This window comes from Cygnus olor, chromosome 7 (assembly GCF_009769625.2).
Source record: "Cygnus olor isolate bCygOlo1 chromosome 7, bCygOlo1.pri.v2, whole genome shotgun sequence".
Taxonomy (NCBI): domain Eukaryota; kingdom Metazoa; phylum Chordata; class Aves; order Anseriformes; family Anatidae; genus Cygnus; species Cygnus olor.
The window spans coordinates 10,573,188-10,600,480 of NC_049175.1; the positions used below are offsets into that span (position 1 = coordinate 10,573,188).

At 44.9% G+C, this 27,293-nt stretch overlaps 1 long non-coding RNA gene across 18 annotated transcripts in view; it reads right to left on the bottom strand.

Moving 5' to 3' along the window:
- Positions 1-7,625: 7,625 nt before the first annotated feature.
- The window catches only part of LOC121073045, a 77,995-nt gene continuing 58,327 nt past the window's right edge, over positions 7,626-27,293 (bottom strand). For 6 of the 18 annotated variants that reach the window (XR_005821490.1, XR_005821482.1, XR_005821481.1 and 3 more), the window contains 2 exons: positions 21,089-22,155; positions 15,269-16,928 (listed from right to left, as the gene is read on the bottom strand). This is a non-coding gene — a long non-coding RNA (uncharacterized LOC121073045). Of the gene's footprint in view, positions 10,932-15,265; positions 16,929-21,088; positions 22,283-27,293 lie in introns of those variants that run through there. The other 12 variants (XR_005821495.1, XR_005821491.1, XR_005821480.1 and 9 more) reach the window with 7 other exon arrangements.

The following is a 27,293-nucleotide window of genomic DNA, read 5'->3' on the forward strand; positions in this document are numbered from 1 at the left end:
CGCTTCTGTGTACCAGCAGCACAAACTCTCACTACCCTCACCAACCTGAGAGCAACTCCTGTAGAGTTGTTAGGAGACTATCACATAGAACAAGGACATCATTCCAGACTAAGGTAAGGAACTAGTGCCGTTACTGGCAGAGGTGGTACTCACTCACACAGTCGATGAGCCGCTCGTTACTCTGAGTTGTCTGGCCTAGATGCTGTACATCAGAGTGCATCATGTTGCTTTGACCTCCAGTCCCAGCTGCTTACCTCCTGGGAGAACCTGGCAGCCTGGAGCTACCTGGGAGCTGTGCAGCAGCTGGATGCGCACAGCATGGCTCTTCCCACCCCAACACAGTCGGGCAGTGCTCCTCCTGCCCCTCAGCAGGAACATTAACAGAGCCAGGATGTCAGTGGCTCAAGCAGGTGGGATGTGCCCTCTGCCAAGAGATGCAACCACTCATCTGGGTATTTTCTGGGCATAAAGAAAATCCCCATGTTGGGGAGTGTTTTTAAAAGTTGCCATACCAAGAGCTATACATGTAAATGCAATGCCACTTGCTTTTTGACACAGGGACATAGTAAATAACTACATAAGAACCCACAAAAAACGAAAGTGGTGATTTGCCACTGTTAGAGAAGGAATAAGAAAGTTTTAGAATGATTTCTCATTGGCACATAAGTCGTCTGGCACCTTTGTGGATCCTTGCCTTAAAATATAAAGGCACCCTGTTAACTTTTGGTAGGATGCACAGATGAGGTGCAGAGCCCAAATGAGACCCAACATCAGCACTCACTCCAGGAGATGCCACTCAGCTCTCAGAATTGCCTTTTCTCTAAATATCTGCCCAGAAAGTTGGTTTTGATTCAGACGTGTTCAGATTTTTCTCATGTAGTTCACTTTTGTGTATTTTAAATACACCCTAAGCTTGTACATGCCAAAAGAATTAATATGTCCTTGTTTTCACTCACATTTTAGTTCTGTAGAGTTTATTCCAGAATTATTTGTATAATGATTTATCAAGAGATAAACGTAGGTAATACAAAAAATGCTGAAGATGGTAAACGTGCATGGTATTGTCTTGCATAGAGCCATTTACCTTAGAAAATTTCAGTTATGTCGGAAAAAGTAGAAGCTGAATCACAACCTATTACAGCATTATTTCCTACATACTCATCACTTATGGCCCCTAAACACTTCATTTTCCTACTGTGTGAGCTCAGAGAGAACTGACTGAACTACTACTGCTGTGCCATCAGCAGTGCTGGAAGGAGGACAGCCGGTGACACTGTAGGCTGGCAGCACTCCTGGATCTGCTGCTATACAGCAGGTTTACTGACCGTCTCCCTCGGTGTGTTACACCAACGGCAACCTGTCACAGGCTGTACACTCTATGGAGTATCCAGTACACAGAAAAAAATATTTACATAGAGCCACAAGACAGAGCCACCCATGATACTTTGGGCACTTTGAGTGACATGGATCCTTTTAAAAAAAGTTACCTCAAGCGTATCAGCAACACCATAAGGTGCAGCTAGCTGAAAGGGGCAGGCCCAGCACCTTGGGTTGGTTAACTCAGTTTGTCCATCCAGAAATATTTCCATCTACAGTACACGTGGTCTTAGATTTAAGTCTTTATTTTAAGCACAAACATTTTGTATTTGAAAAATAAATAAGTAACTTAACGAAGCTGTGTTAATATTAAAAGGAGTTGTGCATCAGCGGTTCACATTGAATGGATATCGGCATTATGTTCACTGGTGCTAGGATACCATGGTGATGGGCCCTGAAGAATTACCAAAAATAGATTAAATGCATGTGGCAAGTGATAATAAGCACAAAATGTTTTCCATACAGTAAAAATGCTGCAGGAAAGCAGAATAATACATTCCATAAATCAGCTCAGCAGATCAACAACTTCCATGCAGAATACTCAGGGATCTGAACGCATAGTCAAAGCTGAACTCCTAAGCCCAAAATTGCCAAGAAACCAAAATTGGCACTACTGTCTGCACCTCAAGAAATTCAGACCTAGGAGACTGGCAGAGGATCTGCTGTTGCTAGCAAAAATGTATGAAAGGAGCTGAGAGGTTTGGATTTAAAGTAAGAGACATTAATCACTGGGTAACTCCTACCACAATAACTGTGCCTTTCCAAGCTGCTGGAGTCTCATCCCTTTTTGTACTGAGTCAATCAAAATATTAAAAATGTCATTCTTTGAAGCTGTGCTGAGCCAGGCTGCTTGTTCAGTGCTGTAGAAAACAAATCACTCGAAAGTCTCACTGAAGCTGCCCACCATTCTGCAGGATGCTCGCACACAGAATTAAAGACACGTGCAAGAGCCTGCCGCTCTTGTCTAGGAATGACAGGAGGCAGCGTACCCCGCTTTCTCATTAACCACCACCGTGCTGTATTACCACAAAGCGCGTGACATCAAAGGGACATAAAATGTCTGATATAGCAGCGCTACTTGCTCACAGCTGTCAGCAGCGCTTTCTCAGACCATCCCTTATGGAGAAACATGCAGAGCAAAACCATTTGTTTACAAAAACAATAGCTACCTAAAGCCACACTGAAAATTCATTAACCAGGATGATTTACCACCACCACCGTGACTCGCTGTACATATAAATATTTAGGTTGCTACTCCAGATGTTGAGCCACTGTCAACCCGACGTCTGGAGTTTCAGAAGCAAAATTTCTTGGGCTTCACAGGTTTGTGGGAGCTCCCAATGCCAGGTGGGTCATGGAGAGGGGTACCAGACCCTCGCAGAAAGCTGCAGGGAAAGATGGGCTTTCCCAATGGCACATCCGACCGCACAGCAATGCACCAGAGAGGTTCAGAAGGCAGCACACTGAGCTGCCTGACAAATGCTAGAGGAAAAGATGACAAGCGTTGGAGCTCAGGGAGGAGACATGCCCCAGATTTCCATGGCTTTGGAACTGGAGTCAGTACAAAACATGCTGGGCCTATCAGCCAGAGCAGCTCCTTGGAGAGAGAAACATGGGTGGTGGAGTCCTCACAAGGCCAGTGGGATTTTTTAACTTGTAAGAGCAACAGAGAGATCTAATTGCAAAGCCTGTTACTAGGTGACACACCAAGTCCTGACAAACTGTACTGGATGATATTTTGATATATCATCGGTCTATGCAGCAAACTGTGCCAAAAATTCACCTTCCATCATCTCCACTCCTCTTCTTCCTTGAATTGTTGAGAAATAAGGCCTGGAGAGCACATAAGCTGACAGAAATCCTCTCAACACCAACAGGTTAAGGACTCCCAATCTTCTGGTCCAGTCAGTCTTTTCTGTAGGAAACAAAGAAACAGCCCAAAACTGCAGAGATGTTTTCTCCAAAATTATTTCCACCTCCTGCTTGTGAACAGGCCAGAATGAAGGATGTGCAGGAAAAAAAAAAAAACCTTCCAAAAAAAAGCCAGTATATCAGGCTCTCCAGCTGGATGTGGGGCTTGGTGGCTGCCTTTTCTATCAGCACTGCCTCCTCGTTGGGCTGAAAGGGCTTTGGGAGTCTCTCGCATCTCCAGGGCCAGCTTCCGCACTCTAGCAACCTTGTACAATTCCACTTTTATTAACAGATTTTTTTTTTCCTTTTTTCTGCATGGTCAGAGAGCAAAGAGAAGCTCACAGGCTCCATAACCTCTAATGAGAGCCTTGGGTTTAACTGAGGTGTGAAGTTGCGCTGCCAGATGCTTCTTCCTCAGGCACCACCATCTCTTTAGACCGTGACCACAGCAGAGTTACAGCAATGCCTGGACATGTTGGCAGTAAGATCCAAAGGGAATGCTTGACCTGCTTTGAAATTCCCCAGCATTCGGACCTAATCCGCTCACTGAGGTGTTTGTCGGAGCAAAGGCCTGCTACTTTTGTTATTACAAAACGCTGCTCTGAAATGAGAGGACTTGGTTTCACTTTCTCAGTCTCCAGAGGCATAAGAGATTTCACATAAGTTCTGGTATTCAACATTAAAATTTGAATTTGGAAACAGCAGTGTGAGGAAAAGATTTTCGGAAATTAACACAAATAATACTCCCAACCGCACACTATTAAAAAATTAGCAAACCCAAAACTTCAAGCTAGGCGGAAGAGCGGTTTGCAGTAGAGAATTTAGATCATGGGTTATTGTTATTATTCAGCCAGACCTGAGCTGCTCACTCTCAAAACCTGGCGTCCCCTGGGAGCTCTCTAGGACAGTCCCTCAACCGGTCTGTCTTTTCACGAGTTTGAGAGCTTCTGTGTGTTGATAAATTCCTACCTCATTAGCAAAAGCAAAGCTCTCTGCTGACAGGGCTTGGTTCTGAAGAAGTAACCGGGGAAAAGAACTGTCAAGTGAAGGATTTGGAAGGGAAATCCCGCTACCTACTTCCCAGCAGCTGCCTGCCTCTGCTGAGCAGCGCAACTTAACCAAGACCTAAAATTTAAGGTGGCTTCTCCTCCTTCTAGCACACCAGATCGCCTAAAAGTTGGTGATCCAGAAGTGCCGAGCCTTCAGGCAGAGCCGCTGTGCGCCCCGGCAGGGGACAGATGTCACCCTTCAGGCGCTGCCGAGGATTTCATGTAGGTCCTGGCCTTCCCCGGCTGCAGGGATCGCGCACCGCCGGCTTCAGCCGGCAGCCCCGGCCGCGGGGAGCCGAGAGAGGGCGCCGGTGGCTCGGCGAGCTGCGGCCGAGGCCGCCCGGGGGCGGGACGGGGACACGGGGGGAGCGGCCCGGCGCTGCGCCGCTGGCGGCAGGTGGCGGGGAGCCGTGCGGGCGTGCTGCTCGTTTGGAGGGCAACTGCCTACACGACGGCACTTCGGCGCCTGGGAGGGCTGCGTTCTCATCGGAAACGGCACGGTTTGAAAATAAAAATAAAACAGAGATAAGTAAACGTCCAAGCTAAGAAAAGCCAACAGAAAAGCACATTTCAAAGCACAGTACTTCGCCATGCACTTACATCTAGTCTGTAGGCGCTGAAACGACTTCCAAAGCCACCAGCCGAGTGGCACAACATGTCCCGAGTGGCACGCCTGCACGTCCACAGCCAGAAAGGGGAGACCCCACTCCAGGAAGGCTAATTTCGAGCAGAGTTTATGAGAAACTCTGCTTTGCTGACAGGTCGGCCTCTTCAGTTTCGTGTGAAGCAAATTCAACTAGTTTCTGCTTAACACAGTCCTGAAAAGCGTTCTTCCTCTCTCACCCAAACAATTGCAAGTTTCTTTGCATTTAGCTAAAAACCTGATTTTATAAGTCCTACAAGCTGAAGAGAAATCTGGTCCCCATACACTAAAACTACTAGTTAATATTCTATACGAAAAGCATCTTTTTTTTTTCCCTTGTTCTGCTGTCTTATTTTGCAGGTAAGGGCTCTCCTAAACCTATGTCACAGAGGCAAAACTGTATCTCCGCGCTAGCAAGTACTTCACAGCTAAGCTGAGAGCTGATTTCACTAGCTTGCTTTCTCGTTTTTTTTTATTTTGGTTGGTTTTTTTTTGTTTGTTTTTGTTTGTTTGTTTCAAAAAGCATCTTTAGACCACAGCCTAAACAAAAGCTTGTGATGACTTCCAAGTATGGCCTGAAATGTATTGCTAACACAGTGTCCAGAGCAGAGCCTGGTTTATAACTTGGTTTCAAATATCAGGGTTCAGTAAGGCTTCTGTCCCCAGAACAGGAGCTGCAGAACCAAAATCACGTGTCTCCCAACTCCCTCACGTTCCTAGTTTGATTCCAGATTAGGGCCAGTGCTAGAGGTCTCTGGAGGAGAACCAGAGCTCTTAGCAGATTTTCCATGCCCTGCTGGAGAAGTGGCAGACTGGCATCAGCAGACATTCCCTCAAATTTTTGGCCTGAAACACATTTCTACTTCATTAACTACGTTAGCAGGAGGATTCCCAAAAACAGATGCTGCAAGAGCTGTGACCAACTTTGACAACTGTTATCAGTAAATTCAAGTATCCTGAGCTTCATTTTGGCCTCCACATCTACTGGAAGAAGACTCGAGTGCCCTGCAGCAAGTGGTGGACAAGCTGTACGTCTGAAGTTGTTCCTGAGCCTCACATGTCCTCAAGAGGGAACCTCGGAGAAACACCAGCCAACTCCACGCACCAGTGGCTTCAAGGGAGCCCACAGACTTACTATGTTAGGTAGAAGTTAAGGGATCATAGGAAGCTCAAGATGGCCTTCAGTAGACTAAAACATTTTCCACTTAATTTTGGCCTGAATTTGACTCCCATCTGTTATCAGCCTCCCAAATACACACCTCCTGCATACATGCAGCAAAGCCATGATCATAACTTACTCCAGGACCCCACAAGCAAGCTAAAGTTTTTTCAGTAAAGCAGGCTCCTAATCCAATGGCTACACAAGGATTAAGTTCAACACAAAAGAAATAAATTATGAAATAAATTTGACATTCTAGAAGATACGGTCACAAGCCAAATTTGCAAATTCAAGAAACTCCTTAACTTAGCGGCATGAAGCGAGTTCGCAGGGTGCTGCTCAGAGGTGTAGGACTAGGTGTCTCCAGAAGGGAACCTGCAGAGCCAGGATTTTACACAGCATCAGAAAATCTGTGTGCCTTGCATTGGTATCAATGCACAGACTCTGCAAGGCTTTGTTTTATTTTTAAATGTTGACAAGAGGGGCACTTTGCTCTGTTGTCCAGACTAAAAGTAGGGTTAGAAGGCACAGCCAGGACTATAAGTAGCTATCTATACCTTCTGTAGGGACAGTGAAAGGCTGCCCCTCCGGATGCAGTGAAGCACCCTTCTTGTTCCTAGCAGCCCTAAGCCTGAGCCAGGTCTTCAGGCTGGGTCAGACACCTCCAGGCTGGAGGCTGCAGAAGTGGGAAAGTTTTACTCCAGGCTCCTGGGAAGGTCTCAGGGCTTGGTGACAACTGACAGGAATAAACATAACTTGCTGCTTCTTAGCCTTGGGCCAGGGGAAGCCTGTGACAGCAAGGCCACAGGGCAGAATTGAGACCATTTCCACATGAGTGGGGTTTGCTGTTGTCTTACTCCATCACTTGTTATTCCAGTTGCGGAGGACCCACAGGTGAAGCAGTGCCTTCACAGCCCAGGCTGCCCCCAGTCCTACAGCCAGCTTGTACTCTATCCTCAACCATATACCATACCCAGCCCAGACCATACAAAACCCATCAATCTCTGCTGGTAGCAGAGTTTATTATAGCAGTGCAGGCTCAGCAAGATAACTGCAGAGGAAAGGAGGATGTGAAGGAGTTTGATCAGGATAGCAGAAGAGAGAAGTACCAGCGAGGGGAAAAAGCTAGGGCAGGAATGAGCTCAGTATTTCCCCGGCATTATCAGCAGGCCTAGGCACCACCAATAGGAATGAAAAGGAAAGTAAGATTTGCTCAGGGACTATGTGAAAGGGAAGCCTGATGGATAAAAGGGCAGAAAAGCAGGAGCAGGTTGATTTGTAAAATTAAAAGGTGCAAGAGGAAGGGCAAGAACCAGGACTATATCTGTCATTCGCCTCTCTCCACCCACTCAGAAAAGCTTCAAAAGAGATTTGGAAAGAGAGAGGAAAAAAAGACTGACAGATATTACTGTTCCAGCCACTGAGTCATGGCAGGAAACTACTGATACTGTAAACTAGTACTGTAATGTCAGAGACTATTTGAGTTTTACCAATGCTTGCTGCAAGGGGAACAAATATTCAGTGGTGGGGATTTGTCCCTTTCACAATTATTGGTGTTACCGTAGAACTGTTTCACCAAGCATGTTCAAAAAAAAGACACGTTTATTTTAAAACACTTCAGATGTTCTCTTCTTCCTCTTCCTGTGTCTTTATTTTTATTGCAATAAATGCTTAAGAGAAAGATTTGAAAAAAAAAAGTAGAAAAAGCCTCCAGTCTTCAGGGTGTTACTGGGTGCTTGGGCTACTCCAACTCTTGTAAGCGCTGTGCCACAGGAAAATTGTTTTATTATGATCTTCTTATCCTTCCATCAAATGAGTCACTGGCAGTTGTCACCATCAATGTGGCCTTTTCAGACAGTCAACATCAGTTTTGTCAGCATAGTACACATGCAATGGGTGGAATTACTTGACACAGCCATCCTAATTCCCCCAGGAACACAGCAAAGAAGCGAAACAGAGGTTTGCTGACAGATACAGTGAATGCTGAGTGCAGAGGGCTCCAAAGCCTCCTCTCAGCCCTGAGCCAAGCTCCACTACGCTCCCTGCTCTGTCCAGACCCAGCAGGCCCAGGCAGACAGGCTCAGCCAAGGCTGTTTGCATTTTTATTCCCCACCAAAAGCCAAGCACCTCAAGCCCCACAGGATTCCCAGCTGCCAACCAAAGGCAGGTGCTGGCCATAAGGACAAATTATAAATTTTGAGCTGACAAGCTCTGCCAGAAAGATGAGGAGCCACCTAGCCCCACTGTGCTGAGGACAGGAAAACAGCAGGCACTGGGGGTTCAGAGGTGATACGGGAAGGAGCAACACAGCACGGGACATGGATACTTGGAACTGCTAGCTGCATCCTACTATTTGCTAATTAAAGTTTTTAATGACCCACTTCCATTTTGCTCCTTTTGCCTGGGCACAGCCACTACTGCTTTGCCACTGCCCATCACAGTGGACTCTGCCAGGAGGCTAGTCCCACTGCAGGGCTTAAGACATAACAGGATGACTGCAAACATCTGCTGCAGTAACCCACTATGCTAGCAACTTTCCACCTCAGTCATCTTAAGCTAATTGCTTCCATAAGTCCCAAGGGTCTCTCTCCAGCTCATCTGAGTCACAGCACTAAGCCCGAACCAGCCTCAGCTGAGTACAGTTCAGCAGAAGGACACATTCTCCCGAATAGCCCCATGCTCATAATGCCGGCAGAGATTCAGGAAGGAAGTCAGTCATACCAGTGAAAGACACTGGTGACCCTTGGAGCCCGTCCCCTTCTTCCTCTGTCAGGAACACAAAGCAAAACCAAATTTGCCACATGAACCAGGTGGCTAGAGCATTTAATCCAGTGATACGCAGAGCAAGGGGATGCAGGGAAGTTGTAGGGCTGAAACCAATGCATACACCTCGTGTCAAGCACAGAGGCAACTGGTGTCAAAGTACTGAAGAGCTAAAGTGTAGAATCCCTCCACCTTTTCCTGGCAGCAGCTTTAAAGGCTGCTGAAGAGCTTTTCTGTTTTAAGAGTTAAAATTTGTGACATTACAGAAACAAGTCAGATGCTATGTGCACTGTACCACCATAGCATGGCTGAGCTTCAAAGCATTCCTGTCAGAGATCATTATCCAAAATAATAAAATTATTCCCTTCTCATCTGGGCTTACAGGTACTGACGATGAAGATGACATGATGATTTCCAGCAGGGGAGCAATATTTGTGTCAGTTTCCACACCAAAAGCAGCCATGGAAAAGGGCAAAGAATATAATGACTCAGTATCACAGGGCGGAGACTAATTAGCAGCAGATCAGGAGCAAGCAGTGGTCTCTGGAAGAAGGTGCTTTCATGAGCGAGCACGATCTTACTCATCTCCTGTCTTGATCAACTGCAGAGGTTTCCACAAAACCAATGCTAACCAAGGCTGCCTCACTGTCACACACAAACTGAAAAAAAAAATTGTTTTTGTTTCTTTTAAGAGAAGTGCCTCTTTGGGACCTTCCCTATTCTTTACTTCCAGCATCTAGTTTAGCCTGGCAAGGAGAAAGCCTCCACAGTAACCAAAATCTCACCGTACAGCATGAGCACTTCTTAGTCAGATCCTTAGTCAGCTCTCGGTTCAGTGAGGACTGATAAATTAAGAACGAGGACAGCACTGTCCTTTCCCTCAATGCAAATAAGTTCCAGGGTCAGTCCAGCTATTACTTCTTTCAAGACATGATACAGCACTCAGTGATTTTGGACAGCCAGGGAACTGACAGCACCCACCTGTCCCCTTGTTCAGAAAGGCTAAGAAAACGTTTTACCTAATTAGTTACCACAGTACCCCAGCAGCAAGGTGAATTTTATTCCTGCTGTAACAAGCCTGTCATCACTCTGGGTTTATCAGAAAAGTACACTGACTACACTGAAAGATTATTCTTGTCTTATAAATGATTTAGCTGATTTTTCCAGGAATATATTGGGAAATGCTGACAAATCTAAGATTTGAATCTGGGCCTCCTAGGGCTCCTGCCTATTCTTAATGTGACTTACTGGATTGCCTCCTAGTAAAATTTTTTTCTTCTGAAAAATCTATTGCTTACTTAGGGAAGTTTAAATTCTCAAAAGCACAAGAACTGATTTGTTTGTTTTTAACTAAAACAGCAAGCACATTTTTCAGGGGCTGATGTTTGCCCATTCATACTGAGAGAGGCTTCTGCCATTAGCATTTATCTTTAGTTTTGCAGGGCTGAGGGAAGGCACTGCCTGTATGAACTGCAAAGCCTCCATTCCTCGGGATAAATCCAAAGGTGGGCAGGGGAGTGGGTTTCCTCCCTGCCGTACACTGCTCCTTGGTGTCCCTCAGGTTTTCCTCATTTTGTCCTGCCCATGAGCAGCACCAAAACAAGACACACGCTTTTTGCTCTAGGACACTATCAATAATTTAAATGCCAAAAATGCAGAACACCTTTAGCCCTCATACACTGGCAGTTTATAGATCTACAACACAAGAGTTTCTCTATAAAGAAAAGTGAGGAAAAGGATCAGAGAGCAGGTGTGTCTGGGAAGGAGGGCAGCAAGCATCCAAGAGGCCATCTGATCCTCCTCTATGAGCGTACAGCTCACAGAGCTGGGAGGTCTTGAGCTGGCCCCAGGTTAGGTTGGACTGCAGCAGGGTCAGCCTGGATGCTGCACAGCCCACAGGAAATGGGCTGCCTGGCAAGCACCAACCTCCTGGCTAGTGCGGGTGCCTCTGCGCAGCACCACAGCTCCCCGACTGCGCGCAGGTTGGGAGGCACATCCCATGGTAACACCCTTCCTGAGCACCACTGATCTGCAAAAAATAAAATGAACATGGGTGAGCACAGGCTCTGTAAAATATTTTGAAGGGTTTTAACAACCACCTCGTTATTTGGTGACCAGAAGTTTGACAAGCAAAGGCAATAGATGCCACCCACTCACCCCAGCTGAGGTCTGAACCATGCCATCAGCATGACACAATGATGAGGCCCTCCGGCTCTCTCTTGCCTTACTGCCCTGTCATTACAGCATTTCCCCAAGGCAGCGGGAACACTGGCATCCCATAAATCCTCCTCTCCTAGGCAACAAGCTGACTGACTCTTCATTTCCTACATTTTTGTTTTTTCATTCATTCTTGACTGCATAACAGGTAGTTCCATCCACAAGGGTTTCTACTTTTGCAGCTTACGATTGTTTGAAGCAGCCAAAGTGATCTGGGAGCTTAAATCAGTGTCAGCCTATGCTGATCACACACCATCTCCCTGCAGCTGTGGCTAGGCAGACTTTTGTCAAAGCCAGTCAGACCAGGAAAGGCACAGAGAGCACTTGCTCTGACACAGCATGGTCTGGGCGACCCCCAGGAGTGCTCACACAAGCTGAGATCTGCAGCAGTTGGTGGTGGGATGGAAGAGTGATGAGTGGGGACAGATCCCTCAATTTATTTTGAAAATACCATTCACAGTGCATTAAACTTCCTGGTTGGCCTTGCCGCTCATGGGAACAGGACCTCGATTTTGTACCCCTCCACAGCTTGAAAGGAGACATCAGCACCTGAGCAGTGGCACGAGCAAAGCGGTGTAGTCCCTTATGTAGGGCATGGCTCACCAAACAGCCCTTGCCTCTTTCCTCAGAGGGCACAACTGGTGAAAAGTACACGAGAGCTGCCCACACTGCCTTATCAGACCTATCTCCTTCAGACAGGCCTGCCAGAACTGCACACCACGTGAAGCACTGTGCAGAAACGGCTGCGCAAACATCATCCCCACTGGTGCCTCAGCCTGCTATCTGGGGCATGAAATCTGCCAGCTAACTCCCAAATGTCACCTCAGCTAATGGACACATCCCCACGGTCTCAAATCTCGTTCCACTCTTGTGAACCGTGGCTGCAGAAATGATGATGGGAAAAAACAGACCAGTACTGAGAAAGTACCACAATGTATGCGAGAGACACTTTCTCTCTATATGGTTCATCACTGGATGAAATGAACAGAGACACGAGAGACCATGCACTTTGTTGGCTCTTGTGGTGACATCCCACAGACCACCACAGCTGGCCACACTGCAGCCCACACTCCTCTGAACTCCTCACTGATCATCTGCATGACAGCTTCAAAAATCTCAAACCAATGGGTACGGTTGACTTACATATATTAATTTCAATTATGTATAAAAAGACTCCTTCATTACAGCTCAAAGCATGGCAGTTACAACAAAGTTTTCATGCTTTTCCCTGTCTTCTGCTGGCAAGACAGGTTTTACCCATACATATGAGGAAATCTTCCCAAATGGTATCAGGAAAAAGACATCTCTCTTGAAAGCTGCCCAAATCACTAAGCTTGCAATGAGTGATGCAGTAGCTGGGGAGTAACTAAGAGGATTGAGCCTGTGCCTGCTCAGTGGGAGAGACGAGGAGCTCCTTCCAAGGTGTCAGCAGATGGCTGTGCACTGAAGGTATTTCACCTGTGGGAGACAGCTGGCAGAAACCTGGAATGAGAGTCAGCTGCCTGACCAAACTGTCAAACACAATTCAGCCAGCCCAGGGCACCTGCAACATCTGCATGGGGCCAAGACTGACCCAGGACATTTGGGAGACCACTGCTCCTCAGCCATGACATGTGGAGCTCAGTCACCTCACATGACACTAGTTCACCACATTTACATACCTCGATCGCTCCTCTAGAAACTGAGCTAAAAGCAATTGGAAAAGCTGTCAATCGCAAGAACTCAAGTTACAGCCCTCCTGGCTTCAGCGTTACAGTTACAATTTAGGGTCTGATGTAAATATCATGATCTGATAACAATTACCAGGAAAACAGCAACCTAAAGGGTAATGACACACTCTCCCTGCTCCATTTACAAATGTCATGGTCATATGAGATACTAGTCAATCACATCAGCAGACTAGAAATAAACCACAATAGGGTATGTTGATAAATATTGATTTCAAAACACTATAGCATTTTACATGACTAATGTTAATGTGATTTCAGACAGAAGAAAACAACCAATGTTGGTTGCATGTTAACTGCATTTGGAGGAGTGAAACAGGTAACTACCACCAGCCCTGGCTTTTGGTTCTCCAATTAAAAAATGTGACTAGGTCTATCTAATAGTCAATTCCATTATTATCTCTAATATACCAATGACTACTAATACAGGACAACTGTAATGCCTACAGGTATCATCTTGAAAGAAGGGCAGCAAATAACAGGGTTCATCTTTTCAGGGCACTGTAGGCTGGTTTCATGCACCAGCAAACAGAGTCCACATCACCTAGGGGTTGGAAAATGTCTGCATGGCCCTTTAAGAGAATTGTATTCCAAGTTAAATCACCATCAAACAATTTTCACAACAGCATCTGCTACTGAACAGTTGTTAATTAGTCAGCACCCCCCCACCCCCTTCAGTGAGGGAGGAAGAAGTGACTGCAAAGATGGAATTCTTAAAAAAGGAAAAGCCCCAAAAGCCCCGATAAGGATTGCAGCACTTTGTGGCCTACACCATGCTTGTCACAGGGCAGGGAGAGGGAACCTGCCTATCAGACCGTGTTGCAATCGCTGCGGAAATGTCTTGCTCTTCTTGCTTCCTCTCCACCCTTGTTTGGGGGAGTTAAGGTAAGATGGGAAAGCAGCTGCAGCATTTAGGACATCCTGGCTGGGGACCCAGGACAACACTGACAATGCTCCCTCAGCTTGCTCTTCGGTTACTTTAATCTTTTCTCCAATTATCACTTCTCTAACTGTTGCAAGCAGAATAAAGAAGCTTCATGGAAGATCTTGAGCTGTTTTGATAATTGTAAGAGGGCCACCCAACAGACAACACAGTCAAAGATCTATTGAAACAAACGGTTCTGCGCTGGGGGAGAGAGAATTTGGAGATGTGACTTGACCTGGGGAGAAGGTGCATCTAACATTCACAGCCCTAGGAAAGACTATGGGACAGCTGTTCTGACACAACCTCAGTTTTCCATTCTGTACACCACAACCTCCAAGCAAGGCAGCCCGATGACTAACAGACTGAAAGGCCCATAGGGAGAAACAAAAGCCCCAGGACTGCCGGAGTTCGCATTTGGCTCTTTGGTCTCCTCCCCGTGCCTGGACAGGCAGCCCCCAATTACCTAAGCACATAAGCAGCTTTACTGGAAAGGCTATACATCTGGCTCTGAAGGGCAGGTGCTCCATCTCCTCTCTTTTACCTCCTCCCAAACAGAGCAGGGCCACAGTGCTAAAAGGGACTGCTACTTGTTGCAATAACCCACACATTCTCATAGCCTCACCTATCTGAACACCCACAGAGAATTACTTAGGCTCCAAGCCCATCACAGCATCTACCCACTCCTTAAATCGCAAGGGCCTCCTAGAAACACCAAGCATGCCAGTCTAAGAGTAATTTTTATTGTCACAAATTGCAATGACACCAGCATCATGTGCACCCTCCCAGATGCACTCAGCTCAGCAGCTTACCAAACATGCTTGGAATCTGAAGGGCCAACAGGGAAAGAGTCTCAACGCTGACAGCCTGAATTTTAGCTGTCAGTGATAAAAGGAGAGGTACAGAAAGTGCAACATTTCAGTTCTACTGGTCTGTTGTGAATCTGCCTAACTTGCAATAATCTGCATGTTTCCTCTACAACTGGTCATTTTCATGAAAAATATATTTCTGGTGAAAGATATACGCAGCCCAGCGCTGTGTGCATCATTCAAGCAAAATGGGAAAACATTCAGTGCAGTGGGAAAGGGTCATTTCTGAATGCTGCAGAACCCAAATACAGATAAGGTACATTCAGTTCCTAAGTATACAAAATGCACATAGACAGAAGACCTCCCACCAAGATAGCAGAAAGGTCAAACTAAAGAAAGGGGAAAGGACAGTCATGGATACTCATGGACTTATTGCTTGGGAGCTGTTCAAGCAGGTGTAATTTCTAACATATCCCCCACACCCGGAGTTTGCCATGTTCACAAATAAATTTCTCATTCTTTGACAAAACCATCCACTTCAGAAAGTCTGAGGGGCAGCTAGCAACATGAGCACCAGGACAGCATGATAGCCCCGTGTCCTACTAAATTTGATTACTAGGGAATGTTCTCATGTACAGTAAGATAAATTCAACCAAAACCAGCAGCAGCCTTTCAGAAAGGGATGTTCTTTCCAAGTACATTTTTACTCTGTTAGTAATTACACAAATTCAGAAACTAACGTGGTGAAGTGTTACCTCAAGAAATACTCGTACATTGGCACTTGCATTGTGTTTGTATAGAGCATTGCTGAAAGCTCATGGACTTTCTGAAATGTGCTAGCAATTCTACATCGTAAAGCTGTGCTTCAGTCTTGTTCCATTCTCTGCATGGGAAACTAAACCAAAGACTTAGCGCTCTATAGGACTGAATATATGATAATCAGCAAGTGGAAACGCAATGTTCAGGAATCTAAGACATCTCCCTTCCTTTTAAAGGCAACATTTGCTTGATCTGTCCAGCCATGGGATGACAAATATATCTATGATTTCAACTTGTCAACCACTCAATATAAGATGCAAATAAACTCTTCTTTTTCCCCTTATTCCTCACAAGTCTCTTATAACCTTTCCCTTCCACACACAAATACTTGAAAATCACAAGCTTTCTGTGCTACTGGATTGTTTAGTTTTTGAAATGATCTCTAGTGTGAAAATGCTTCATAATATTCTAAAACAAATGAATAGTTTTAGCCAGCACCCTTCAGTATGTACACTTATTTTCCTCATATTGATGACATTCATTGAAAATAGACAATAAAATAGGAGAAAGTATTTCCTAGTAAGGTGTTAAAAAGCTGGTAGAAACATGCGATTACCAAAGCATATTAATTTTTAATGACATTCTGTATGTGGTCATTTCAGACATGCTGGAAACAAAGGAATTATTAAATATATTACTTTAGCAAATATATTCCAGCAAATGCATTTACTATAATATTCCAGAGACACTGTCACACATTTATACTGTGGAATAGAAGTCGTCAGTTAAAAGGAAGGCAGTAGACACTAACCCATGTGGTGGAAGAGCTATTTCAAAATGCGAGCTCAACCACGTCCTCTTCAGTATATACTTGCCAATGTTCAGTATAGCCTTCCTGAATCTGTAGAAAGCCTGAAACAACAGCTCCAAGAAACATATAGTATACACTTCATCTTAAAAGAAAGGCTTGCTCTGAAAACCAGCTATAATAGCTTAAACATTAACACTGACAGCTATATCCATGTTCAGCCCTGGAACAGATTTGTGCTCACTCAGAGCTGTCAGACATTGCAAAGGCTGGAGGACCACAATTATTTGGAACAGAACACAGCAGGAATTAATAATCCAAGCTCCTAGACTTGAGGTCCTAGACTTCAAGTCCCACCTTCACAGGAACACAGGAGAAAGGGAAGACACACTGAAATTTTCCTTTTGCTTCAGTATCTCACAATCAGAATCTATATCCAGTAGTTTCCAGGGTGGCAGATCTGCCTAATTCTATCTATCACACCTGCCCATCCAGCCTCATCACATCACTAAAAGTCTGTTTCATGCAGGGAACCGGCAGAACCCTTAAGTCAATTAGAAACACTGTATCTGAGCACAGCCTAAAAGTGAACGTACTGCCAAGTAAGTCAACACAAGGAACTACCTGCCTCTCAGCTCTGTGTTTTCCGCAGTAACATCGATACACAACAGAATTTTTTAAGCTTATCTGTAGCTGCCACACATCTTGGAGTTCACTGTGCATTCAAAGTTGTCCTCATGCTTCCACCACACAGGTTACATGTTTGAATGTTGTCCACTTCTTTCTGGAGGCAAGCAAAAGACAGAAAGATAAGTATTTATTGAACACACATTTGCATCATCTCATTAAAGACCAGGGGAACAGAGCAGGAAAAGGGGAAACAAAGTCAGTTTCAAATCAGTTCAATGATCCTCAGGCCCATCTGTCCACATATTTGCATGTCTAAGAGCTGCATAATGCTGTCATGCTGATAGGGGTGACCAAAATCAGCAAAGGGTCTATGCATCCACATGGACAAACGGTCAAGGAACTGGGCTGCCTGCCCCAAATGTTTTGCTGCACTGCTAAAACAGCTGACACTCAAGAGGACACGGAAAACACCTGATCTAATTCTGATTTAGCAATAAGACTTTATCACCAACACAGTAGGACATAAAACTCCCATAATTTAGTGAGCAACAAAGAAAATTTGTGTTGTTTTTTTTTTTTTTTTTTTTTTAAACTAGCTTCCTTAAGAAGCAGCAGCCCAGAAACGGGTGCTGTAAGCATTATACATGATTTGGTTTAGCTTTCAGATTTTTGTGTGCTAAAAGCAATGTGCCTCATCCACTCTAGCTCCTGCTTGGATACTGCACAGGTAGCTGAGCAGCTAACGACACCAGGGCTTTGCAAGGCTCAGCACAGAGCTTAAGGCTCCGTGCATGGGGCAGTCACGGAGGAAAAAGATTGCAAACAACACCACTGATGTAGTAATAAAACGTTCACCAATCTAACTCTCAACAAGCCTACAGGTTACCTGCCATTAGTATACGTTCTCATTCCTCTCCAAGAGAGGATTTCCAGAGGCTACCACAGTCTTTCTGAGTCAGAACCTCCACAAATTCTGCTATGCGCAAGCTTGGAAGTCCTTTTCTTCCCCTCAATGAGGGGCCTTGCATTCAAAAACACAGCTTACAGGGCTGTTTAGTTTTAAATCTTTGAATTTTAGCTCTGTTCAACCTAACAGCTCCCCAGCACACTCCCTGCAACAAGCAAGGCCAGTAACAGTAGCAAAGAGCCGCAGCTCCCACATGGCAGGAGCCTGCACCAGAACTTGAGGTGGTCAGGCTGGGGGCTCACACCTTCTTCACAGGACGACCAAAGACACCTTAAGAGAACCGAATTTAAATCTTGGCGAGGTTTTAGAGCAAATATTCCCAGAAGGTGTGCGGGGGAGAGCCCCAAACCCACACATGCAGCCGTACCCTCGGGCCGTGCCTGCGCCAGCCAGCCCGCCCTGAGGCGACGGCACGCAACAGCACCGCCACACACCAACGGCAGCGCCTCGCGCATAGAACGCGTGCCTGTCCCCCCCCCCCCCAGCCCTTTATAGCAGAGGCCCCTCCCACTGGGACGAGCTGACCAATCGCGTCGGAGAGCGGGAAAGGCGGTGTCCTATGGCTGCGGGGATGAGGCCCAGAGCCCGCCCACCGTGGAGCTGCCCCTCCATGGTCGTCGAAGCAACGAGGCGGGAGGTGGGACGGTTCCCTCACAGCCCAGTGGTGGCAGCGCCTGCTGCAGTGTTGGGGGAAACACAGCCCCTGCGGGTACTGCGGGAGGGCTGCTCTACCCTCATAGACAGGGGACCCCATTGGGAACATCTAAACTCCAACTGAACACTGACAGGGTAAAAATAAATGTAAGCAATGAAAAAGGGGGGGTGCAGAAATGTGAGGGTCTGGTGCCACGCCGGGCGTCCTGCTGGCGGGTGCTGCTGCCTGCAGAAGTGTCGGGAAGACCTCGTGAAAAAAAAATAGCTCTGTTTAAGATAAATGGACATGCTGAGGCCATCCAGTCATTGCTGGTAAGAGCCTTGGTGGTGTTGCCGAAAACAGCAGTGGAAAAGGGGAACCGAAAACCTTCAAGGAGCTGTGGAAGGTCGCCTTTCCCACAGCCTGGCAGCCAGCCAGCAGCCCTTGTGCAACCGCTCTCCACAGTGTAAAACAACCAGAAATGGCGACCCAATAGACGGGCCAGTGGGACACAGGTGTGCAATGGCACCAGGTCGAGGGGGACCCTGGACACGTCCCCTTGTCCGCAGCCCCCTGGGACGTGGTGGTCCCTGCCTAAACCCCATCCTACCTGCTGGTGCTGAGCCACACCTCAGAGAATCCTCTAAAGATGTCCGCCAGGTGTGCTATGGGTGGTGGGACCATGCCTGAGCCCAGGCGTGCTCCAGCAGGCAACACGTCCATGACAGGAACACTGGCTCTGGGTCAGGAGGTGCTACATCCCCATGCAGGGCCAGGCAGAGAGGTCAGGGACCAACCTGGCCATTGCTGAGGCAGCAGCGCTGGAGCCACCAAGGGATGGGTGGCATTTTGGGGAGAGTGTTGGCTAATGGAGCCAAGAAGCGAAGAAAAATCCTAGTGACATCCCTATCCCTAAGTAAGTTTTCACCATGGAGACCATCTTTCATTCATTTCTCCTCTCAGGAGAAGCAATTCTATAGGTTTCCAACTCCTGTCTGCTCAAGCCAAAAGGAATTACTGTCAACTAAGAATAAATACTAATTAACCTGAATCTTTCTTTGTATCATGATTTGAACCATACGTTGTATCTATCTTTAACTTTACACTGCTCTGAGTTGCACTCTCTATCCACAGCAGACAAAAATGAGATCCCTTCCTTTGATAGAGTTAATTGTAGGCCTCAGCAAGACAGCATTTATTGGCAACACCGTGCTGTTATCTTTAAATAATTTAACAGTATATAAGGGTTTGAAAAGACATGCATTTTGAGTGCCTCCAATACAACTGGTTTCGTGATCAAGAATAATTTAATCCTATAACTTTCCCATGTCCTGCTGGAGAAAGAGGTGAGGTGAAGGTGAGTTACTCCTTGCAGCAAGAGCAGCTTTGTCAGTGCACACAAGCATTGTATTGAGGCTTTCCCATAAAACCCAGCCAAAGGCTGCCAAGATTTATCCCCCCGAAGCTGGGGACAGCAGGGTGGAACCTCTAAATCATCTTATGGTGAGTTGGTTGAAATCAATAGTGCTTTATAAAGATTTTAGTACCAGAGAGAGAATAATAGAACAGGGTTAACATGAAGATTTGTTTTCCTGAGTATATCAACATTTTGAAAGCTGTTCTGTTTTTATTATTTCTTTTGTTGTAAGTAGCTCCAATATTTTCTAAATTACGGATAACCATTGAAATCTCGTGTAACAAAACTGTTTTTCATTATGACTGTAATTATGCAGGCAACATGTATCCAGAGGGGAAACTATATGGACTTCATATACTGTAAAAGCCAAGACCTTCCATAAATGTAGCTACATTCTCTTGTAGAAAAAATAACTTATTTGGGGAAAAGTATTTTCAGATTTCAAAAAGCAGTTACAGGGATATTTAGCAATTCTTAGCAAGAACCATGCAAAATCAAATTCTGCCCAATTCCACCTCTCATGCACCTTCTGGCACAACATAGTCTTGCACCAGACGCAGTCTGGCTACCATAGGTTGGTAGCCAACATTTGCGATACAATCTTCATATCACTTCAGCTGGACCTTACTGTAACTCTGCAGGACTTCACAGAAATGGGGAGAGAGAATATGCCCAATGATGTTGGTACAGAAGTTTTAACAAGCTTGCAGGTGAAGTTGTGAAATAAAGCTTCTACTATTTTAAAGTTGCATAAGCACTACTTCAATGGTTTAATAGTGTGATTTGTTTGTACAGCATGAACATTATCTGTATCTAGCAGCCCAGGGAGTCCAAACTGTGTCCAACGATGCCCTTTAACCAGGTGATGGCACACCACCTGACCCCAAACCCTCTGCTGCAGAACAAAAATTTCACTTGTGAGGCCCAGACATTGCCCACCCCCTTGTCACATGGCCATGTGAGGAACTGCTTAGGTATGTCAGTGCACCTGCTTTGCAACTGGGTCCTCTGAAACAGAGGCTACTGGTTGCCCTGTGTAACTGACTGCGAGTAGCACATCTACTAACACCTACTACTGCCCCTTGAGAAGGGCAGCAAGGCAAAGAAGACGGGCTGTGCATGTCCTAGAAATCACCTCTTCAGCTGCCAAGGGAAAGGTAGAGGAAAGAATGCTCTTCCCACACAGTTAGAAAGCCTCAGAGGGCTAATCCCTAATAATTTCAGTTTATTAGCTCTTGCTCGGAAATGAGAGGAAACTGTACAGCTGTGAAGAGCTGGGCCAACGATAATAGTTACCTTTGCCCTCCTGGAGAAAAGACCACAAGTCTATCCTGGAGGAAGGCACTGCAGCTCCATCCCTGAGAAAAGCTAGAGCAGATATTCGGTAGCTAAAACAATGATGAAATACTGTTCCACCCTCTTGGTGAGTCCAACCACCATCTTCCTCCTCTCTGTCTTGCAAAGTGGCTGTGGTTCTAGGGTCATATAGCACTAAACAGGTGGAGCAAAGAACAAGAGACAAACAGAAGTAGCATCATTCCTTCAAAAATGTATGGAAATAATATATCTAATGCTTTTGAGAACCCCACTAAATTGAGTGCCTAAACTGCTCTTAAGCCCTTCTATTTAGGATATTGGATAGATGATTGTCAAGTAGGAAACACTGACCAGAATTTAGGCTACGTAAATAGGGTCCCAGGTGCTCATGTGTATTTTAGGCACATAAAGCACCTCTCTGGTCGAGTCCTTTCCTTGAACTGCAGATTCATGTTCTTAGGTGAGTCCCATAACTAAAACTGCCATCATAACAAATGCACAGGCATCTCCTTTCCTGGATGTGGGTGGTTTCAACTCCTGGATTAGTTATAAGAAGCAACGTCCTGGAGAACACAGAGCTTAGGAAGATGAGTAATATCTGAAGTGTGGAGGCAGTAAGAGATGATCCACCTATTATGTTCTTTTATTTAATAATTTATAAATAAATATCAGCTTTCCCCAAACTGTCCCTCAGCCTAGCAATTATATGTTGGCTGATTTCTTGTTAGTGCTGTTCTTTTATAATAACAAACTGTTCCCAAAGCCTCACATACAGAGAGTTAGACAATCAAAGCACTGTGTGCGATTTTCCACTTAATTCATTCAGTTAGCTGCAATTAAAACAATACAATTCAGAGCCTTGTGTGTTTCCCTGCAAAAATACAAAACTTTAGTTGTTGCTATTAATATATACAACCTACAAGAAAGAGTTAACAGAGCCCCTGTTGTAGTAGAGTAATTTTCTTATCCTTTTCTGTAGATGTCCCAGCAGTCATCAGTATTTCTTTCAGTCACTGTTCTTCAAAAGACACATGCTTTTCATTCAACTGCAGAGAAAGAAAAGGAATTCAGTGGGCCAGATTCCCTCTTTGGTCAGGTCCATTCACTGCAGCCACCCAGGGAAAAATCTAGTTGAAGGTGCAGGGGTATCATCGAGAGGAAAACTGAACTTACCTAGAAGGGAAGAGGTCACCATTTTATCAGGTAGCAAACAAAATTCTGTTCAGATTTTACCTACACATTTTACCTAAATGTTTCTGGAAAAGCACTGCCTTCATGAACGCTGATCTCTACCCAGACATTCAATATAAGTGACATACAAAGTTTTCACACCGCTGTAGAGCCAATCCTTTTTTGTTTTATGGGGCTTCACTAATGAAATCTGATGACAATCTAATTAATATTACACCAGTTTCAGAGGTGCAAAAAAGAACAGAGGCCGAATCTTGCCCCATGACAGTGTTAAATTATTCTAATAGAGCATCTGTGATTGTCTCCTGTACCACCAAGCTCCCCAAATACTGGACAGATTTCCACCAGCCAAGAACAGACTCTGAGCGCACAGTGCTCAAAGAATGGTAACATCCCTACAGTTTGAGGTTGCACTATGTTTGACCAAGACTCACAATGTTTCCAGAGCTTCCACGAGCAAGATACATCTTAACATTGTCCAGAGTAGAAAGCTATACTCCTGATGCACTATTATTTGGCATGTTAATTCAGTATTTCATCTCTAATTTTTGACAGAGGTTTTCATTCAGCTTACTCCTGCAATGGAATGGCAAACCACTGATTTGAGTCTATAAACTTAATTATTATCCCACCAACATAAATGAGCATTTAATTTCATCTCAGTTCATGAAGAAAGAAGTATTTGTGTCTACTTTGATAACATGGTATGAAATTTATTCAAATGTTTACCAAACTATGTGAAATCTTATTGGAAGAATATGTTCTGAGAGTTTGTGAATAAAGCCCCCCAGGAAAAAGTAACACCAAAACGTCAGAACAGATTCCCAAACTCTGATCCAAAAAGAATTCACAGCTTATTCAGTGTTCACCTTTATTCTTTTGTTCGAGTACACAACAGCACTAAAATGGGATGGCAAAGCAAAGAAGAAAAACTAGCATTTCTTTTCCAGAAAGGTAAAACTGCCAAACCGAGCTCCAATTACAGAAACACTTCCAGTATCTTCTTTCCTTCCCGTTACTGCAGTTCTACAAAGATGTTACACAGTGATGAATGACAAGGAAGGCAATCCACTAAATAAGAAACCTATTCCAAAGTTATCCCTATTAAAAGAAAGGCTAATACCGTACTTCTGGCACACAACTGTAGGCTTGAAAATTATTGAAATCTGCACATAATTTGGGTGCAAGTAGTCTAGTTGAAAGACCACATCTCCAAATGTCGATGAACGTTTCCAGCAACAGTCTCAGAAAAAAAAAAAATCTCTGTTTGGCACAGTTTTTTCCAAATGTGTTCTCATAACTTAGGTTGCTGTAACAGTTAACACTAGGCAGATAGCAACTGGATGTGTTCTGTAATAAGCATACTTTTCATAAGGCATTTCAAGGCAATTATATTACTAACAAACTTTAAAAGTTAAACTATGTAGTCCAAGGATCATGTTATTGCAGTAAGTTATAAACAGTAAGGCACTGTCCATAAAATCAAAGAGGTATTTCATATCACTTTACATATCACACTGACATTATTGACTGACCTATATATCCTGATAACATTTTCATTGTCATCTGCACTTAACCTTTTCTATCCTTTCAAGTGCCCTTATGTCCAATACCTGAAAACATGCAATTCAGGTCCACAGAGTAACTCCAAAAATCACATCAAGGAAGTCCTTTATTGGTTTCTCTCAATGACTTCCAGATTAAATCTGTTCATTCTACAAATGCAGTAAAGGGCTTTGGTAAGTGTCTAGCCTAAAAACACACGGTTGAAGTTAGTAGTCTTTTCAATCCAGCAACAAAGGACACTGCAACTAGAACAAAGTTAATACCTGCTGATGACACACATACCAGAACAACAACAACAACAACGAAAAAAAAAACAGTGCCTCACCCCTTAGTATCAGAAGAAAAAAAACGTGCTTAAGAACTGGAAGAAGATTACGGAGCTCCCAGAAGGAATAGGTTTGTGTATGAAACTAACCTTTTACCTACTCACCTTTCAGATATTTGGCTTCATTAAATTCCCAAGTATCAGTGCAAGAATGAGCATAAATGCCAGAATGCCAAGGTAAGGAACAGGCAGACTTTGTAAATCTGTTCACAGTAGTGTTCCAGATTGGTGCTAAAATAAGAGTTATGAGCTACATTCACTTCAAGTAAATATAAGAATATCTATAACTAAGCTCAGGCCTTCTTTAGTCATCATCTATTTGGGAAGAAAGGAAGGAATTATAGCTTCTGTAAAACAGTGTTCATTTTTCTTAGTGACAGAAAGTGAAAGTGAACAAACTCTGGCCCTTCTCCAGTTCAAGTCAAGGAGAGTTATATGTATGAGTCTCTGAAGCTGAGATCTATTCAGCCCTCATATGGCTGCGCTTACCTACGCTGTAAGCTCCCAGGTCAAAAGCAGTTGACTTGAGCCTCCAGAACATGAAAGGTTTCGCACAAAAAAAATATTTTTCCAAATAGAGGTCGGTGGCACCAACTCACCATCTCTCCTTGTAACAAAAGCTTTCTTCCTTAAAGTTTGCAAGAAGATGTGATCTATACCAGTCACACAAGGAGAGTAACACAAACTTACAGTGACCTGTCAGTCCCACGCACCTTGAATCATTTCTGTTATGAACAGATAAGTGTTCTTCGGGCCCACTATAACAGGGAAAGGAAGAAGAGCAAAAGAAACCCTGGAGTCCTCCAGAACCTCAGCACAGAATCATAGAATGGTTTGGGTTGGAAGGGACCTTCAAAGATCATCTGGTCCAACGCCTCTGTCATAGGCAGGGACATCTTTCACTAGATCAAGTTGTCCAAAGCCCCTTCCAACCTGTCCTTGAACACCTCCAGGGATGGGGCATCCACAGCTTCTCTGGGCACCCTGTTCCAGTGCCTCACCACCTTCACATTAAAGAATTTCTTCTTTATATCTAATCTAATTCTAGTCTCTTTTAGTTTAAAACCATTACCCCTTGTCTTATCATGCCCTCATAAAAAGTCTCTCTCCATCTTTCTTATAAGCCCCCTTCAAGTATAGAAAAGCTGCAATGACGTCTCCCCGGAGCCTTTGCTTCCCCAGGTTGAACAACTCCAGCTCTCTCAGCCTTTATTCATAGAGAGGAGCTACAGCCCTCTGATCGTTTCTGTGGCTCTATCAGGTCCTAGTATTTCTTGTGCTGGGGGCCCCAGAGCTGGATGCAGTACTCCAGGTGGGGTCTCACAAGGGCAGGGCAGATGGGGAGAAAACATCTCCATCTAGCTTTCCATTCAGGTATTTCTACCCTTGGTTATCGATACTAAACAAGCCCACAGATGCACTGAATAGTAACAAATCAGCAGCAGCTAATAAAATTAAACTAAGCAAGACAATATTGCTATGTTGAACAAAATAGATTCCTCCTTCAAACAGCAACGGCAACCGCATACAAAAGCAGCAGATGTGTGGTGACAAAGACCTTCAGCTGGGAAGGCAAATTGGCAGGCCTTGGCAGGAGTTGTGTAAATTCTGTGGTTTGGTCCTAGAGGTTGTGGCTTCAGCCCCAGGTCCCAATTCCTTACCACAAACCACTGGAGACCTCTCTGAGTAAATGCAAGGCCAGTTTCTTCTCAGCAAGGCTCCATCAAATTTAAATATCATCCATGCAAAGGGGTCTCTGGCTTAAACAAACATCCTGCTATAGGCGTGGTTATTGAACACAACAATAGGTAGGCAGGAGCAGTCCCAGCATGGATGGCAGAGACCTGGTTCATCTTGACAACCAGACAGAACGTCCCCACCACCTCCCATCCCACATGCAGCCTGTCTTTGTTGGACAGCCCCCTGGGAACACAACTCAGGTGCTTGCTCCAAATCCGACGCAGAGGACTGCAGATTACTCAGTATTGCCTGCATCCCAGGAGCACCCTGGGGACCTTAATCACAGACCAAAGCCATGCTCCGCTAGGCACTTTCCATGCACTGAGCAGAACGCCTATGCGTCAGGAAGGCCTGCCCACTTGCAGCGGTACCAGCAGAGGCAGGTCCTTTTGAACCACTCCATGCTCTGTGATGCGATTTCCAGCATCCAAACATTGCTAACGCAGCCTCTGTTTCTGAACACTGGGAATAAGGGAAACCTGCATGAGCACGAATGGTCAAAGCCACCCAACCCGTTGACACTGGAGCTAGGCAGATGAAAGTCACACGTGGGGCAGTCCCTGCTTTGCATTTTGGTGCAGATGTACACAGAGAAAGGAGTGGAGGCAGAGCTGAGACAGTGGGAAGCTTGGCGAGAAGGAGGGCGTCTGTTACTTGAAATCACTCTAAAGCACATTACAAATCTGTTAAATCATTGTGGGTTACCCTGTATTTCAGAGTAAATTAGTAACTTTTCAGAGGGAGTGAAGAAACTACCACTCCACTTTTAAATAATGAAAATGCTAAAAAACCTACACTTAACAGCTCTAAAACTGCAGCAAGTCACCCACCAACACCCACTCCTCTTGTCAGCAGGCTTTTTTCAGCTTTGCCTATTATTTGTGTCAAGCCAGAGATGGTTAATGTTTGCTGCCCTTATCTGCTTAACTTTAAGAAGCCCCAAACGTTACAATATGTACCTATGCCACTGACCTTTCTTCCCCCCAGCATTTTGATCTAAATAAGTAACAAACACAGAGTTTCCAAAATCATTTGGATTCACTGGCTCTGAGTGCATAGCTGTAAAAAATCTGCTTTAAGATTAACATCCAATTTTATTCATGCCTGAGGCTTCACCACAGCATCTATTTTTGTAAGATTAACAGCAAGATCCCAGTTCTCCAGAAATGTAAAGAGTAACAGCCAATTGTAAAAGGAGGCTGATATTTCCTAACTTGCCCTGCTCACATCCAGGAAGGTACATTTTCCTAGCCCTTCCAGCAGTGGGTGTAATTTCTGCTTGCATTTTTGCACCCACAACACACAGCTTGTGTATTAGTCCTTCTGCCTCCCATTCGCTGAAATGCATTTCTGATGAAACTG